Below are 20,211 nucleotides of genomic sequence, written 5' to 3'. Positions count from 1 at the left end.
TGAGAACCTCTGCTGCACGGATAGTCCCAATGTTTTTTGACCATCACTGGTCACGCCTCGAATGTCGACTGTCCACTTGGGTTGCACGGTGGCTCAATGGTTAGCACTGTTGCCTCGTATCACTGGGTTTGAATCCCACCAATGACAAAGAGTTTGTATGTTGTGCTCATGTTTTCAAGGGTTTCCTTCCACATCCAACACATACAGATAGGTGAGATTAGATTGTAAGCCCTAATGAGTAGAAAGGCCAAACTGAGTGATGACAAACTATGTACAAACATATCTGCGGAATATGTTGGTGTTATAAATAATTTTTATAGAGCATGAGAATGATTTAAGAGCAGTGAGGGGAAAACATGTATTAGAATGGAAATTGTATAGTCTTGAAAAATCTGTCCCTCAATCTCTTTTCTCTCAGTATGGGTGCCGCGACTTGTCAGACTATATCTCAGGCACGGAAGGGAAGTGGTATTAGAAGAAGATTAGGAATGGAGCAATAAACCCATGACAAAGATGGAAGAGGTTGGTAGAATCGCACCCTAAAGGCAGTCATAAGTCTGGCTGTCCTGTGCACCTTTATATTTATTTACATGCCATTGTATTTTATATGTTGAAATGGCAGCTGATAAATAATAAATAACTTTTTCCTATTCTGAATATGGTCTTTCTCCCAGAACAGGGAAATTATAGCTGCCCTAGGGATCACCTGTAGCAAACCAGATATGAGGGGAGAAATGGAGAGAGGTTGATGGTGGAATATTAAAGGGGTATTCCACTCAAACATAACTTTTTATATGTGAGACTAACAATTCAATCCATATTTTTTATTATCTATTCAGTCTCCTTCCCCCAGTTCTCAGCTGTTGCTTTCTGCTAAAGACACAAAAATCTGTGTGTGAGCCTTTCTCTTTGTCTATCCCTCCTTCCCCCCTCCCTTCTGAGACAGCTGATGTAAACAAGTCGCTGACTGGCTTTATCTGAAACATTGTGCTGTGGCCCAGGGTGCTGGATACTGGTGCTGAACCAGTACAAAAAGTAACAGTGCTTTGTTATTAACAACAACAATAACAGCAGCTTGAGGTAGAGTAGGGTAAGGAAAACTGTAGCAGGAGAGAGGGTCTGGATAGGAGGCCCTTGCCTTATTAGTGTTAGTACTCTGTCAGGATGTGGGGGAAGTGAAATCTTGAACTCCTCATACTTACGTTTACATAGTTTTTGCTTATCTGACCGCCTTCTGCCTCTTAGTTTCGGTGACCTCCCTGATAGGTAGTAAGAGTCGCAGATCTCTGTATCTAAGTGTAGCTATCAAGTAGTTTTCTTCCTACTTAGTCGCGCATAGTTCATTAGAGAGCGGCTTACTTGCATCTGTGCTCTACTGCAGATTAGCCTTTTTCTTTTCTTCTCCTTCTCAAGAGGGTTGACTGTCCTGAAATAAGGAATCCTCAGTGTAGGGGAGGGGATTACACCTGTAAATCCAGTTACCCCAGGGTTAGGTAGACCACAACTTACTAGCTCCTCACTGACCGAGAGCCAGGATAGAACTCACTAACTACAGGAAGGAAGTGTTTGAGAGAGTATGAAGCAAGCTAAACCTTCCTACATAACTGCAGCTGTGCACAGAGGAAGTGAGACACCTAGTGGCTGGAATAGGGCACAGCGACTACATAACCTAACTGTGACACCTTTTACCTGGGTGTGTGAAGATAAAGAAGACCTGTAATGGGACACTACAATTGTAGCTTCATGTAATTCATTAGCAACTTGCCCTTAGAATAACCCTCCCAGCATTACAGAGAAGCTACAATGTTGCAGATAAAGCCTGCCAGTGACTTGTTTACATCAGCCGTCTCAGAAGGGAAGGGGAGGAGGAGACAGAGAGAAAGGTTCACACACAGATTTTTGTGTTTTCAGCAGAAAGCAGCAGCTCAGAACTGAGGGAAGGAGACTTAATAGATAATAACAAGTATGGAAGGAATTGTTAATCTCACCATGGGCAGCAACATATCAAAAGTTATACTTGAGTGGAATACCCATTTAAAGTCTTTTCACGGGCTCTTTCCTATAATTGTTTTTTAAGGGTGATCTGCCACAGAGGTTGTAGGAGGTGGTCAATGTAGATAATGGTCAATGGGGTGGACCTTGTGAATCCCCTGGGACCAACTCCCTGATACTATTATCTGAGATGATAGCGGGCACGTCCTTGGTGTTGGTGAGGTGCACACTAAATGAGGCAACAGGGAGATGAGGTGAAATGGTTGAACAGCAAATCTTTACTTCTTTACAACAGGCACTTCAGGTTATAGTCCTGTATCTGTATAGCACCTCAAAATTGCCCCAGTCAGAGATGGGTCACTGAGATGGGGTTGAAAAATGTAGAAGATGAAAATGCTCTTCCTTTCTGAGATGGGGCCACTACCCAGTGGGATCAGAGTCCTTTTCTAGTTATCTACGACAGGCTTGAAGCCAATACTGAATGGTTTCTAGAAAAATAGGCTGATTTGGCAGATTATTACTCCGTGTAATAAAGACAACAATCAGCCAACAATCAGCCGTTGACAAAATCATTGGCCGCCAACCGTGCATAATAGTAATGCGTAGCCGACAGCTGATGAATCTGTGCATAAAATAATAAAGTATATACATACCTGACCACACTTCTTCTGTATCTTCCTGGCTTCTACCCACTATCCGCTGCCGCCAGTGGAACTTCAGAGCCGGTCTTTGAAGTGACAGGCCATTCAGTGTATCACTGGCCAGGACAGCTGCAGCCAGTGATTGGTTGAGCGACCTGTCACTTCAGAGACCGGCTCTGAAGTTCCGCCAGCGGCTGCGGATAGTGGGTAGAAGCCAGGACGATACCAGGGAGCGGACAGAAGCAGAAGAGGAATATGTTGGCGCTATATAAATAAAATAATTATTCTTCAGTGTCTAAAGTATGCAAACAAGTCCTTCATACTACACTGCGGAGGGCAACATTTTCAATAATAATGCATAATCACCGTACAAATACATGCAATTGATAGTAATGATGGTTAGCACATCAAACCAATAACCAAAGTCTCATATCTATCTATGCATCCATTCACAAGTGCAGGGCACTGCAGGAGTAGGTGCTAGCAATTGAAGATGTAATCAAAGTCTTCTCTTCAATAATCAATCAGAGAAAGCCGCGGCACTCCTAATGAAGTGGAAATTCAGATGGTGCTTTATGCCACATACTAATAGAAGTGCAAGTTTCAGACCCACATGTACAGTGTCCCAGAGCGGGGTCCACTGTCTTTTCTAACAAGTATAGCTTGGTACCATATGTGTGTTTAACCCCTTAACGACATCGGGCGTAAACTTACGCCCTCGCAGCCTGGTACTTAACGCACCAGGGCGTAAATTTACGCCCGATGTTTACCCGACCGCTGCGTGTAAACACGCGGCGATCGGGTAATGATGGCTGCTGTTACTAACAGCAGACCACCGTAGCTTGTCGGCACGGGGGGGTGATTAACCCCTCCGTGCCGATGATCGCTGTAATTGGCTGATTTATCCAAATCAGCCAACTACAGTGATTTTCCGGTTCCCGGGTCATCGGTGACCCGGGGACCCGGAATTTAATGATGATTGGTGCTGTCCGAGACAGCACCAATCATCATTAGTGTGTATACTAGAGGGGGCCATGGTGCCACCCCCCAGATCGCTGCTATTGGCCGGCCAAGCCCGGCCGGCCAATAGCGGCGATCAAAGTAAAAATAAATATTTTTACTTTGATCTGCACGCCTCAGTCGGTTACCTGAGGTGAGCAGAGCAGGTGTGTGTGGTGTGTAGTGCACCATACTCACCTGATCGTAGCGTCCGGTGCGGCGAATCGGCGATTCCGTGGCGTCCGCGTCTTCGTTCGGCGTCGGCTTCTTTCCACGTCATCGTTCGGCTTCTTCGTTCGGGTCTTGTCGCGTTTTTTCCGGAGATCTTCGGCTATTTCCGTCAGGTACGTAGTACTGCCCCCTAGCGGCTGGTTAGTGTATATCATACACTAATCAGTGGCTTTGGGGTGAAGAAATAGCATTTTTTTTTTTTTTTTTCCCCCTCAATTTTTTTTTTTTTTTTGCGTCCTTTCGCCGCTGAGTGCCGATCAGCATCGCACGTAAGTGCGCCGCTGATCAGCAACTCCGCTTTTTTGGCGTAGGGGTTTTTTTCCCCCCTTTTCACCCTTTTTTTTTCTATATCCTACCGCCACTGTTTGCTGAAAAGTACCGCACATAAGTGCGGCATTTATCAGCAACTCTTTTTTTGGCGTAGGTTCCCCCCCCCCTTACTGTGAAAAACACGTAAAACACAAAACACTACACTACACTACACTACCACACATTACATTACAATACATCTAATAAAGCTTTACACTACACCACTACACCACATTACATTTACATACCCCCCTACCCCAATCCCCGTATAAAAATGTCACAGAAACGATTTTCGGTGGAAGAGGCGTACGCACTTATCGCCTCTGACACGGAAACAGCCAGTGAGGATGAATGGGGGGATCCTTCATTCCTCCATTCATCCTCATCATCATCATCCAGTGATGATGATTATCCACCACGGCGTCCAAGGAGAACGCCTCGGGCTGCCCCCCGTCAATCCATCCCATCCCCTGCCCCCCAGACAAGTCATCCCATCCCGCCCCCTGCCCCCCAGACAAGTCATCCCATCCCGCCCCCTGCCCCCCAGACACGTCATCCTATCCCACCCGCCGTCCCCCAGACAGGTGACCCCATCCCGCCCACTGTCCCCCAGACAGGTGACCCCATCTGGACCCCAGACCCCCAAAATCATCAGCCCTGGATTCCTGGCTTTACGGCAACGGCGGGAATCCAGGTTAACCCCACAGGTCTCAGAGAAATAGACTTTTTCAAACTCTATTTCTCTGGTGACCTTGTAAATTTGATGGTGGCGCAAACAAACCTGTACGCGCACCAATTCCTGGCCCAGAACCCCTCCTCTTCTTTTGCTAGGCCCATGGCGTGGACCCCTACTGATGCAGCCGAAATGACTAAATTTTGGGGGCTCCTGCTGCACATGGGCCTAGTAAAAAAACCCACAATGCGGCAATACTGGAGTGGGGATATTATATATAATACCCCACTTTACAGAATGGCCATGGGACGGGTACGATTCGAAACCCTCCTAAAATTCTTGCATTACAATGACAATGCAAGGTGCCCCCCACGAGATGACCCCTCATATGACCGACTGTACAAAGTACGGCCGGTCATAGAGCACTTCTCATCCAAATTTACTGAGATGTATATCCCAGAGAAATACATCTCAGTAGATGAGTCCCTCCTGAGCTTCAAAGGAAGACTCCATTTCCGCCAGTACCTTCCCAATAAAGATCGCGGTATGGCGTGAAATTCTACAAACTCTGTGAGAGTACCTCAGGGTACACTTACAGATTTAGAGTGTATGAGGGTAGGGACACCCAAATCCAGCCCCCAGAATGCCTCCCCATCCTCGGAGTTAGTGGGAAGATCGTTTGGGAGCTGATCTTCCCACTGCTGGATAAAGGTTATCACCTGTACGTTGATAACTTTTATACCAGCATCCCCCTGTTTCGGTCACTCGCTGCCCGAGCTACAGTAGCTTGCGGCACGATCCGAAAAAACCAAAGAGGCCTCCCAAGTCACCCTGTTAGAGAAACGATGAGAAGGGGTGCGTGCAAGGCCTATGCCTGTGAAAATATGTTGTTGGTCAGATATAAGGACAAGCGCGATGTCCTTATTCTGACCACAATTCACAGGAATAGCACCACCCCTGTCACTGTACGTGGTACCACAAACGTGGTGAACAAACCTGATTGTATTCTAGAGTACAATCAGTATATGGGAGGAGTTGATCTCTCAGATCAAGTCCTCAAGCCATATAACGCCACGCGAAAAAACCAGAACGTGGTACAAAAAGGTGGCCGTACATCTGGTACAAACAGCGATGTACAACGCTTTTGTGTTGTACCGATGTGCCGGCCACCAGGGGAAATTCCTTGATTTCCAGGAAGCAGTAATCAAAGCCCTGATATTCTGCAGCCACGGAGCGGGCCCCAGCGCTTCTGGATATGAAGGACCCCGTATCGTAGAGGGACAACATTTTCCAGGTGAAGTCCCCCACACTGGAAAAAAGGGGAGATCCCAAAAGAAGTGCAGAGTGTGCCACAAAAGGGGGATCAGGAAGGACAGCATTTACCAGTGTGACACCTGTCCTGATCACCCCGGCCTCTGCATAAAGGATTGCTTCAAGGCGTACCACACGTCATTGGAGTTCTAAATTTTCAATATTCTGTCCCTTATTCTTATTTCAGGGGTCACGTTGATCCAGGGATTAGTCTGATTGCCATTATGGAGTCGGGAAGGAATTTTTCCCCTGTGATGAGGCTACTGTTTTCTGCCTCACTAGGGTTTTTTGCCTTCCTCTGGATCAACACAGGTTGAATTTGATGGACTCCTGTCCTTTTCAACCTTATAAACTTCTAATTGGCCCAATACCCCCAAATTAATTAAAATTGTTCCTTTTCCCCAACTAAATAGGCATGGCCCCCATTCCCATTAGAGGATGCCATGATGCAATTAGAAAGCCCCTGTGCGGCCAGGACAGTACAAACCCCCCACAAGTGACCCCATTCTGGAAACTACACCCCATAAGGAATCTAACAAGGGGGGCAGCGGGGATATGCCCCCCTGGTGACGGGCACATTTGTGCTGTGAAAGTGAAAAAAATAGTATTTTTCATCTTCACAGCACATGTTCTACATATGTGCTCGTCACCAGTGGGGTCCATATGCTCACTGCACCCCTTGTTAGATTCCTTATGGGGTGTAGTTTCCAGAATGGGGTCACTTGTGGAGGGTTTCTACTGTCTTGGCAGCACAGGAGCTTTGTAAATGCAACATGGCCTCCGTCCTCCATTCCAGCCTCTAAATGGCGCTCTGTCCCTTTGGTGGCTTGCCCTGTGCCCATATGGCACATTATGTCCACATGTGTGGTATTTTCGTACTCAGGGGAAATTACCCTACACGTTTTGCATTTATTTTCTCTTTTAACCCCTTTTGGAAATGAAAAATATCAAGGCTGGACCAACATTTAGTGTAAAAAAAAATATATTTTTACACTAAATCATTGATCTAGTCTTTATTTTTTCATTTTCACAGAGGTTTAAAAGATAAAATAAACACTTAATGTGTAGCGCAATTTACCCCAAGTATGGAAATACCCCACATGTGGACATAAAGCATCATGCGGGTGCAGGGTAAGCCTCCAAAGGGAAGGAGCGCCATTTGGCTAGAATGGATGGTGAATGCCATCTCGCATTTACAAAGGCCCTGTGTTGCCAAGATAGTGGAAAACCCCCAAAATTGACCCCATTCTGGAAACTACACCCCTCAAGGAATCTAACAAGGGGTGCAGTGAGGATATTAACCCTTGATGACGGGCACATTTGAGCCGTGAAAGTGAAAAAATGAAATTTTTTACTTTCACGTCACATTGTTCCACATTTGTGCCCGTCACCAGTGGGGTCCATATGCTCACTACACCCCTTGTTAGATTCCTTGAGGGGTGTAGTTTGCAGAATGGGGTCACTTGTGGGGGTTTACCACTGTCTTGGCAGCATAGGGTCTTTGTAAATGAAACATGGCCCTTGAAATCCATTCCAGCCAAATCCAGCCTCCAAAAGCCAAATGGCGCTCCTTCCCTTTGGAGGCCCGTCTTGCGGCCGCAATGCGCTTTATGTCCACATGTTGGGTGTTTCCGTACTCGAAACAAACTGCTCTACACGCTTTGAGCTTTTTTTCTCTTTTAAACCCTTGTGAAAAGGGAAAAAATCAAGTATAGACCAACATGTAGTGTAAAAATGTTTTCATGGTTTCATGGTTTTTTCATTTTCACAAGGGGTTAAAAGAGAAGAAACAAAACAAAACGCGTAGAGAAATTTCCCCCGTGTACGGAAATACCCCACATGTGGACTTAAGGCACTATGCAGCCGCAAGACGGGCCTTCAAAGGGAAGGAGCGCCATTTAGCTTTTTGGGGCTGGATTTCGGTAGAATGGATTTCAAAGGCCATGTTGCATTTAAAAAGTCCCTGTTCTGCCAAGCCAGTGAAAACCCCCCACAAGTGACCCCATTATGGAAACTACACCCCTCAGGGAATGTAACAAGGGGTGTAGTGAGCATATGGACCCCACTGGTGACGGGTACAAATGTGGAACAATGTGGCTTGAAAATGAAATATTACATTTTTTACACTATAATGTTGGTCTAGCCTTGAATTTTTCATTTTCACAAGGGGTTAAAAGAGAAAAAAAGCCACAAAATGTGTAGAGCAATTTCCCCTGAGTCCGTAAATACCCCACATGTGGACATAAAGCGCCATGTGGGTGCAGGGCAAGCCTCCGAAGGGAAGGAGCACCATTTGGATTTTGGAGGTTGCATTTGGCTAGAATGGATGATGAATGCCATGTCGCATTTACAGAGCCCTCGTGCTGCCAAAACACTGGAAACCCCCCACAAATGACCCCATTCTGGAAACTACACCCCTCAAGGAATCTAACAAGGGGTGCAGTGAGGATATGTACCGCTGGATGACGGGCACATATGTGCCGTGAAAGTGAAAAAAATGAAAATTTTCAATTTCACGTCACATTTTTCTACATTTGTGCCCGTCACCAGTGGGGTCCATATGCTCACTGCCCCCCTTGTTAGATTCCTTGAGGGGTGTAGTTTCCAGAATGGGGTCACTTGTGGGGGGTTTCCAGTGTTTTGGCAGCACGAGGGCTCTGTAAATGCGACATGGCCCTTGAAATCCATTCCAGTGAAGTCTAGCTTCCAAAAGCCAATTGGCGCTCCTTCCCTTTGGAGGCTCGTCCTGCGCCCCCTTGGCACTTTATCGCCACATGTGGGGTATTTCCGTACTCGGGAGAAACTGCACTACATGTTTTGTGTCTTTTTTTTCCTCTTATCCCTTTGTGAAAATGAAAAATTGAAGGCTAGAACAACATTTTAGTGTAAAAAATAAATTTTTCTTTTTTCACGCCATATTGTTCGGAAAATCTGTGAAGCACCTGTGGGGTCCAAATGCTCACCGCACCCCTTGTTACATTCCTTGAGGGGTGTAGTTTTCTAAATGGTGTCCCTTTAGGGGTGTTTTTTAGGTTTTGGCACCCCAGAGCCTCTGCCAACCTGAAGTGGTACAGTCAGAAATGACCAAATATAACGGAGCCATTGAAATGCACTAGGCGCTCCCTTATATCTGAGGCTTGTGGTTGCGTCAAATAGCGCAATAGGGCCACATATGGGGTATTTCTATAAACTGCAGAAACGGGGCAATCAATATTGGGGTGCATTTCTCTGGTAATAGGTTTATAAATATGAAAAATATTGGATTACAATAAAATCTCTGCACGGAAAATTTAAATTTTCAAATTTCTTACACACTTAGCTTTTATTTCTGTGACTCCCCTAAAGGGTTAAAAACACTTTCTGGATGTGCTTTTGCAGAGTGTGGGGGGTGCAGTTTCTGAAATGGGGTGCTTTGTGGGGCTTTCTAACATACAGGCCCCTCAAATACACTTTAAACCTGAACAGGTCCCTAAAAATATCTGATTTTGAAATTTTACTGAAAATTTGGAAATTTGCTGCTTATGTTTTAAGCTTTCTATTGTCTAAAAAAAATGAAATATCGTTTAATAAATGCCGCCAACATAAAGTAGACATGTTGCTAATGCTATTTAATATATAATTTATGTGGTATAACCATTTTCTCTATACGCAAAAAAAGTTTCAAAGTTGGAAAAATGAATTTTTTTACAATTTTTCACGTTATTTGGGTTTTTTTCATAAAGATTTGTTATAAGTATCGACTCCAATTTACCAGAAATGTAAAGTACAATATGTCACGAGAAAACAATCTCAGAATCAGCCGGATAGGTAAAAGCATCCCGAAGTTATTAATGAATAAAGTGACACTGGTCATATTCATAAAATTTGTCTCTGTCATTAAGGCCATTTCAGGCTCTGTCCTTAAGGGGTTAAAGGACAAGTGCCATGAAAAACTTTTTTCCAGTAATTGAAGCACATGACAAAGTTATATAACTCTGTAATTTGCTTCAATCACCTATCTGCCTCCCTTCCCTATCTTTTCTCCCCTCCACCCCCCACCAGGAAGTGTCCTGACTCACACAGACCTGATTACTGTCGTCACGGTCACCAAGCTCTTCTCTCAGCTCCTTCTCCTGTTACACTAGCCTCCCCCTCCCCTGTTTTGTCAGGTGACAGGCTTGCTCACCTCCGATTGGCTGAACAACTGCAAGCCATCACTTGTCACATCTCACTTGCTTATCTTCCCTCAGACTGACTCCGGCACATAGGCAGCTCCCCCTCCCCTCATACCCTCTCTCCTGGTGCCATGGACTCAGTGAAGGAGTCATGTCACTAGAGAAGATAAGCTGAGCAAGCAGAGTCACCTGACAAGGAGGGGAGGGGGAGGCTGGTGTAACAGGAGCTAGAGCAGCCCTCCTGCTGATGACTCACAAGAAGGAGCTGCCTGGTGACGGTGACGACAGTAATCAGGTCTGTGTGAGTCAGGACACTTCCTGGTGGGGGGTGGAGGGGGGAAAAGACAGGGAAGGGAGGCAGATAGGTGATTGAAGCACATTACAGAGTTATATAACTTTGTAATGTGCTTCAATTACTGGGAAAAAGTTTTTCATGGCACTTGTCCTTTAAGCTCTGAGACGGAAGTCAGTAGTGAGCGACTCCCGCCACTAGATGTCCCTGTTCTATTGCATGGCTAATGGTCAGAAGTATAGAAGGGTTAACTGATGTCTCTATTTGTGATGTGTATTTCCTGCCACTGTCTGATGATTTCTACTAACCAATCACTGAGTTAGCCACCTCAGGAGCATTAAGACCTTTTTCACACTTGTGTTGCTTGGTGGCCGCTTTCTCCACCGGCGGCGCCTGCTGGGTTTGGGGGGGGGCCCTTGGGGTTTGGTCCTGTGATAGTGGGGTTGCAGGGCCATTCCGTGGCCCCCTTCCCTGCTTGCACTCGCTTTGCAGGGCCAGAGGACGTGGTACATGAGGCAATATGGTTTGATCAAATTATATACTAACATCCTGGTGTTGGATTTTAAATGTAGCCGAGAGGCATTAGTGTCAGCCATAGGTGTGAGGTGCAGCAGCTTCTTTTTCTCTCCATGTTTGTATTTTACTTTTCTCCCCTTTTTGAGTGGCTAGCACTCCTCCTGGTAAGCAACGTTTCAAGTAACTGAGGTTCTAAATGAGTTAGTAGCTAAGTTAAGTGCAAAGGCCGAGTCTTCAACTGCAGGTTGGTAGCATCTCCTTTGATGGTCTCCCAGACAACTAGCTCTCCCACTAGGTGGGAATGTAATCCCTGATTGTGTGTCACTCCGTGCCCACATGGTGGCGTAGGTGGATGTCTTTTCCTGTGGAACTTTCTCTCACAGCCCCAGCTGAACCACTGTGTCTGAATAGGCCCCAGTCTATAATCTGCAGGATCCCAAGTCACCCACTTGTACCACTAAAGTCTATTCCAACTAACGTATATTCAACTCCACTACTGTATTCCAAGTATATTTAAAGAAGCTATTGTTTCCAAAGACTATTCAAGTCCTAAGTTCAGAGCTGAGATATCGTATATAGTCTTATCTTCCATCTTCTTATCTACTAAGCTGTGTCTTCTGTGGATTCTATATTTGTCCAACCGTGTGAGAACACTACAAGTGCCTGCCTCCTATAAAAGTGATTGCAACTTCAAACAGATTGCCTATTGTATTCAGGGACTGTAATATTTTGTACTTTCCTTCAAGCAATTCAGTAAACTGATCTGTGGTTACGTTTTTTAGAGACTCTGTCGTTCCTCCTACACAACACCTGCAGCTCTACAACACTCACTACTCTACTTAGCAACAGTAGCAACTACAACTCCTAGAAAGCCTGCTAACACTGGTTCAGCGTATCCAGGCCCCCCATCCATCTATCCACTGTGTACCCATCATCCACACATTATGCACACCCATCATCCACACAATATGCACAATCACTTGAGACTCCTCTTACATACACAAACATACATTACTGGCACAGATACTGACTGACACACACACTGACTGACACAGACAAGCATGCAGTACAGTACAGATACACACACTGACAGATACTTACAGGTTTATATACTGAGAGATGCAGGACATACACACAGCACTTACACCTCAGTCTTCTCCCTCTTACTGTCCGGCTGATCTCCACATGGTAATATTGAAGACCTGCAAATCATGTGATCAGGTCCTTCACTCCTCTCTCCCTCTCTGTGGAGGACCCTCAAAGGTCCTGCTCCTTCTCTCTCTTCAGCCCACTCACCCTGCACTACAGTCAGGGGCGGTCTTGTCATTTCTGAGGCCCCAAGCGAAGTTGTGTCTGCCCCCCCCTCGACACGCACTCCACAACAATAGACCGCTGTGTGCTGCCCCCAGTACTATATACCCCTTGTGCGCAGCCGCCACTAGTATATACCCCTTGTGTGCTGCCCCCAGTAGTATATACCCCTTGTGTGCTGCCCCCAGTAGTATATACCCCCTGTGTGCTGCCCCAGTAGTATATACCCCTTGTGTGCTTCCCCCAGTAGTGTATAGACGCCTGTGTGTTCCCCTAGTTATATATAGCCCCCCTTGTGCTCCCCCAAAAGTATATAGACCCCCTGTGTGCTGTCCCAGTTGTATATAAACCCCCTGTGTGCTGCCCCAGTCGTATATACCCCGTGTGCTCCCCCACTTAGATATAGACCCCTGTGTGCTCCTTCAGTAGTATATAATCCCCCTGTGTGGTTCCCCCAGTAGTATATAGACCCCCTGTGTGCTCCACCAGTATTATATAGATCCCTGTGTGCTCCCCCAGTAGTATATAGACCACTGTGTGCTTCTCCAGCAGTATATAGACCCCTTGTGTGCTGCCCCCAGTTATATAAAGACCCCCTGTGTGCTCCCCGTTATATATAGACCCCTGTGTGCTGCCCCCAATAGTATATAGACCCCCTGTGTGCCCCACCAGTATTATATAGACCCCCTGTGTGCCCCGCCAGTAGTATATAGACCCCCTGTGTGCTGCCCCAGTAGTATATAGACCCCTGTGTGCCCCCAGTTATATATAGACCCCCTGTGTGCTGCCTCAGCAGTATATAGACCCCCTGTGTGCCCCACCAGTAGTATATAGACTCCTGTGTGTTCCCCCAGTAGTATATAGACCCCCTGTGTGCCCCACCAGTAGTATATAGACCCCCTGTGTGTTCCTCCAGTAGTATATAGACCCCCTGTGTGCTACCCCAGTAGTATATAGCCCCCCTGTGTACTCCCCCAGTAGTATATAGCCCCCCTGTGTGCTCCCCCACTTGGATATATACCTCCTGTGTGCTCCCGCAGTTGTATATAGACCCCATTCTGCTGCCTCAAGTAGTATATAGACCCCCTGTGTGCTAACCCAAGTAGTATATAGACCCCTCTGTGAAGCCCCAGTAGTCTATAGCCCCCCTGTGTGCTTCCCCAGTTATATATAGCCCCCCTGTGTCTTCCCCGTTATATAGCCACACTGTGTGCTCCCCCCATTTATATAGACCCCCACTGTGCACTTCCCCAGTTACACAGGCCCCTGTGTGCTCCGCCTCCCATATAGTATATAACACAATAAAACAAACACTTATACTCACCTGGGTCCGGACGTCTCCTCTTCTCTTCACTCTTGTGGCCGCAAGGGTTTTCCCTGCGGTCACAACAGGTTGCACTCCCCTTGTCCTGGCACCGATGCTCCAGTGATGTCACTGGAGCACCGGCACCATAAGGGCAGAGCGGCCACTTGTGACCGCAGTGAAAACACTTGCGGCCACAAGAGTGACTGACAGGAAGGGAGCCAATGGCTCCCGCCCTGTCAGTGCTGCTGCTGCATGTAACTGTGAGCGCTCATTACGAGTGCTCATAGTTACAGTTCAGATCGCAGCAGCGAGCGGGGCAGAGGTCTTGAGAAGAGCGCAGCGCGGGGGCCTCCCTGGATGTTGGGGGCCCCAAGCGATTGCTTGGGGTGCTTAGTGCCAAAGACCGCTACTGACTACAGTGAGAGGGCTGAACATTACAGCATTGGGCCCCTCTCCCTCTCTGGACCCCTAGAGGTGCTGTGGGCCGTGGCACTTGCCCGGGCACAGCATACACATATTATCATGCCAACACACATAAAGCGCTAACACACATACAATACAACACATACATAACCACACACTTATGTCCATATATACGTCTATATACACTCTCAAACAATACACATACACTAGAGACACATACACACACACACACACACACATAAAACACACACACACATAAAACACATGCATATTTGCACATTATACATACACTAGCAATACACACATATACAACAGGTTCACACATGTACATATGCAAGACATATATACCCCTCCCCCACATATCTATATTTATATATGCACACATATAATGCACACATGCAACCCACTTATAGAATTCAAATAGATATGCAACAGATGCACGCACATAAATATGCAATATATATATATATATATATATATATATATATATATATATATATATATATATATTGCAGACTCATATACACATGCATACAATGCACACTTAGGCCATGTTCACACAACATATGAGACTGGCTGTTCCGTGACCCACCCGGCCGGTGCTGCAGTACTGACCAGAGGATCTTTGCAGCTGCATATTTCTGATGCGGGCGCATCAGAGGGCCTGCATCAGAACTCTTCACTGCATGCTATGGCTCTGGCCGCTCGCTCCATAGTGTGCACTGACATGGTTTTCTGCGGCCACTATTCACTGAATAGCGGATGCAGAAAACAGGTGCGACGCCCTGGCCCCTAGGGGCCACTCTGCTATACAGATGTTGTGAGGGTGCAGGAATCGGGGCAGCTGTAGGATGTAGTGGTCACGGTTTAGGCACGAGGGTGCTACAGCTGGAAGCCGGGCTCCTGACCATGCGGGGATACTGGGCGTGCGATTCTTCGTTGTCCTTAGTCAGGGCACCAATGATCACACCAATGCCAAGGTTCAGAAACAACGGTAGTTGTATATTTATTGTAACGGTGGTAACTAGTAGCAACAGTCTCTCCGGATGCAACCAGGAATAAGGCAATCTTGAATAAAGCGGAATAATGGGTGATGCTGCAATAGGCTGTGAGATTAGCGTGCTGAATAATGGGAGTAGTAGTGATACTGAAGCAGAGATGCTGGGTGGAATGAGACTTGAATTGAATACTTGCTGTTGATGAATTGAGAAGATGATAATGAGAGGAACTGAAGAATGACTTAAGAATCGACACCCAGATGAGGATCTTGAGACTTGAGACAGGAACACAGCCAGTGGACTGGAGCAGCAGAGCACAACGCAGGCCTCTCTCTCTGGCAGGGAGAGAGAGGACTAACAGACAACCTATCCCCTTGATGGTAGGGAATAGACTAGGCTCAGGCAGCACAGGAAGTCACATGGTAACCCCAGCCAAAAGCTCGACGACCATTGGTGCCACCATGGAAGCAGGGCACAGTCACGTGACATCCAGCCACTGCATCATCACACCATTAGGCATATACAGAGGAATATACATGAGGAGTACCATCCTTGAACACTAGGAGGCGACATAGTACCTTTTGACACTGATACCTGAATACACATGCAATAAATGACTGAAATGGCAGACCTGAATACTGAGAAGGGGGACACAATACACGCAGTCTGCAGTGGACCATAGCTCTCCAGAACAGAACTAGTTATAATAAAAATATGAGCATAAGAATGGCTATTCTGGGACACTGCATACCTCCCTACTAGAAATGAGCTGACCTCGGCGAACCACAAGCTGAGGTAGATGTGGCCGACAGAACATAAAGGACCAGGACAACAAGACAAGAGGAAGGAATGTTAGTGTGAGTGAATATGTAGATGTGTGTTTCCCACGCTCAAGGCACAGGTGACAAGAGAAATATGAAGAGAAAGAAAACCCTAGTGGCAGGACTTCACCTAGGGGTGCCTAACGTACTCTGGTTACAGGTAGTTAGTGCGTGGACCATCTGACATGAAAGCCAGGACAACTTAACTGCTGGCGGGCGACCCTCCATATTCCAGTCAGTTTGACAGTAGGTTTCCTGTATAAAGTGTTACCCTACTGGAGGAGAACTGTGAAGACCTGTGTATTCCCTTGGCGTGTTTGTGAAATGTCTTGGATACCTGGAAGAGAATAGAACAAAATAATAAAAGCAAGCATACATCTGGGCGCCCATGCATACGGGTCAATCATACAACACAATTACTCAATAGGCCAAACACACGAAAGGGTATCCAAGGTGCAATATGTATGGACAAGTGTGAATGTTAGGTAAGACTATGTGTGATAACTACTGTGTTGGGACAAGACAGAGGTGAACAAATACTGGAAACAAAAGGAAGGGAAATACAAAAGACAACAAATACTGCGAGGTCCTGAGGAGAACTGGCTCACATAACTCTGAAGGAAACCTGAGAGAAGTCTGAATGAAAATCTGAGGAAAATCTGCATACAAACTGGCTCAACTAAATCTTTCCAGCTGTAGATATGATAATAATACACAATGAGATTATGCATGGAGAAAATAGAAGACTCTTCTGAAAAAAATACACTTTCTCTGAGGCTATAGATATAAATATGTAGACTGACTTCTTTACTCAGAGGAGGAGGAAACTGTCTGACTCTGACATGAGAACATACACTGTGAGAAGAAATACTTTTTCAAAGGACACACTTTACTCTGAGACTATCTAAATGACTTGTCTGCTTACTCAGAGGTAGGAAAATATATATATATATATATATATATATATATATATATATATGACTCTGACAGGAAAATAGACTTTTGACTACTGAAGTGCAATCATGAAATACAATAATAAACCTCTGACAATCACATACTCTGGAAAATGCTTTAGGAAGGAATGGATAAGTGTCTCTGTGTGGTAGAGTCTCTTTAGGCAACATAGACCATCGTCCATGTAAAGGCTCTGGGACAGGCACTGAAGAACAGTTTGAGTCAAGGAGTGTCCATCAGCACATAGCTGGTTAGTACAGGGACTTGGTCAGGAGGACCAGGCACGAACCTTGAATGTTGCAGGAACTTCACACAGCAAACAACAACAGAACAGGAACAGTTAAGGACTTTGGTCTCTGTTTACTGGGAAGAGGCAGGAGGAACCTCATTAGGCCCCTTCTCCTTCCTCTGCTTTTCCTTCTCCCACGGATAATAGAAGCGTGGGGACTCTGGGGCAGAGGCGTTCGCAGACGCGGTGGTAACCACAACGCTGGGGGTCACTGTAGTGACGGGGGAGATGATGGGCGCCACATGGTAGGTGACCGTAGTGGTGGAGCAAGCGGCTTTAGCCACAGCAGCAGAGGCAGCAGAGCAGGCTGCGGTGGTAGCTGAACCTGGAGCCCTAGAAGCAGCAGTGATAAAACCCAATGGTTTAAAATCCTGCCAATCTTCGTTCCAGTCCTCTGTGGGAGTTGGTAGGAAGGGCCGCTGTACCGGATTCTTAGGCCGGGTGACTGCTGCAGCCCATGGACCCTTCGAGGATCCCACCAGGGTATACTCAATCACTTCTCCAGGAACAAGGTTATTGAGATAGGCGGGTTGGTAGTCCCGCATTACAGCTCGTCTATTCACCAGCACTAGTAACCAGGTGTACGAATCCATGACCAGGCCGTACCCCTGTCGCTTGTCAAATTTGGTCACGGTTTCTCTCCTCCTTTCTAGGGGGGCAGCACCGGGTCGGGGCTTTTCCAACTTGCGGATGAACAACCGCTCAGATGCAGCGTGAGATTCCAGATAGGGGGTATATGGGTGACCCCACAGCGGGGCATAATCTGGATAAGGCACAGATGGAGGTGGTTCCGGTGCTAGGCCGGGTTGGGGAGAGAAGGTATCACCGGCAGTAGGGGCTGTTGTGAACTGCCGGGCGGTGGTAGCTGCTGCAGGCGCCGGGGTAGCCATGGCAGGCGCAGCTTTAGTAACAGACGGCAGCAGGGACAGCACCTGTCGGATATCCTCGGCCAACTTAAGGATGGCTGGCTCATCCCGAAACACCCACTGAGGTAAGGGAGGTGACCTAGGTCCTGGGAGCCGCCAGGGGCTGGTGAAGCGGGATGCCTTGGAGTTTCTTCCCTTGCTAGGGACGGGGACAGGGGCCCACGGAGTGTCAGTACTCACTCTGAAATCGCAGTCAGGCGAAGTGGATCCCCCAGTCGAGAAGGCCAAGTCCGAGTCGCTGGAGCGCCCTAGCTCCGGGGAGAGGCTGGGGTTCGGAGAGGAGTCCTCGCTTTGCTGGCCGAGATCCGGGCTGGAAGCTCGACCGGGACCGGCAGTGTCTGATGCGGCGGACCCCCAGCTGGAGTCGTCATTGGACGGGAGTGGGACCAGTAGGCAGGCCGGATCCAGTTCAGGCAGACTTGCAGGCTGCATAGGCAGAGTAGCGGTAGCAGCCACACACGCACCGTCCTTGCGGATCGCCATCTTGCTGCTCTCTGACCGGATCTTGTAGCAGGAAGGGGAGGAGCAGATGCTGGAGGATCAGGTTCCAGAATCTACCCGGTAACAGTGACGTCATCTGGCGCAGGCAGCCAATCAGGAGCAGTCAATGCAAAGTCTATGGCGCGGGGCGATTCCCGCGCTTTGGCAGCATGGCAATTAACCCCCTCCTCTCCGGGGTATGGCGCAGCCAGAAATCGAAGAAGACGGCGGCCATCTTGTGTACAGTCTAGGGCCCTGAGGGCCTCGATTACCCCCATAGTGATATAGCAAAGTCTCTTTGGGGGTTGCGGCACAGTCTTGGGGCACACAATGTAAATGTAATCCTGTTCGTGACGCCAAATGCGACGCCCTGGCCCCTAGGGGCCACTCCGCTATACAGATGTTGTGAGGGTGCAGGAATCGGGGCAGCTGTAGGATGTAGTGGTCACGGTTTAGGCACGAGGGTGCTACAGCTGGAAGCCGGGCTCCTGACCATGCGGGGATACTGGGCGTGCGATTCTTCGTTGTCCTTAGTCAGGGCACCAATGATCACACCAATGCCAAGGTTCAGAAACAACGGTAGTTGTATATTTATTGTAACGGTGGTAACTAGTAGCAACAGTCTCTCCGGATGCAACCGGGAATAAGGCAATCTTGAATAAAGCAGAATAATGGGTGATGCTGCAATAGGCTGTGAGATTAGCGTGCTGAATAATGGGAGTAGTAGTGATACTGAAGCAGAGATGCTGGGTGGAATGAGACTTGAATTGAATACTTGCTGTTGATGAATTGAGAAGATGATGATGAGAGGAACTGAAGAATGACTGAAGAATCGACACCCAGATGAGGATCTTGAGACTTGAGACAGGAACACAGCCAGTGGACTGGAGCAGCAGAGCACAACGCAGGCCTCTCTCTCTGGCAGGGAGAGAGAGGACTAACAGACAACCTATCCCCTTGATGGTAGGGAATAGACTAGGCTCAGGCAGCACAGGAAGTCACATGGTAACCCCAGCCAAAAGCTCGATGACCATTGGTGCCACCATGGAAGCAGGGCACAGTCACGTGACATCCAGCCACTGCATCATCACACCATTAGGCATATACAGAGGATTATACATGAGGAGTACCATCCTTGAACACTAGGAGGCGACATAATACCTTTTGACACTGATACCTGAATACACATGCAATAAATGACTGAAATGGCAGACCTGAATACTGAGAAGGGGGACACAATACACGCAGTCTGCAGTGGACCATAGCTCTCCAGAACAGAACTAGTTATAATAAAAATATGAGCATAAGAATGGCTGTTCTGGGACACTGCACAGGCATGTCAGTTGTTTGCGCCGCCGCTAGGGATGTGTACTATGTGTATACGCTCCGGCCGGGATCCCATAGACAGCAAGGTAATGTATATCTTCGTAATAACCACGTTGTACAAAAATAGACATTGTGTGACCATTGCCTTACATATTATGCACACACTTACATACAAATCACTTACATATAAACACATAGATATACACCAGATGCACACTTATGCACATACAGTAGAGTCATATACAGACACATACAATGC

This window comes from Dendropsophus ebraccatus, chromosome 14, assembly GCF_027789765.1.
Source record: "Dendropsophus ebraccatus isolate aDenEbr1 chromosome 14, aDenEbr1.pat, whole genome shotgun sequence".
Taxonomy (NCBI): Eukaryota; Metazoa; Chordata; class Amphibia; order Anura; family Hylidae; genus Dendropsophus; species Dendropsophus ebraccatus.
Note: the sequence above shows the minus strand (reverse complement) of the source record.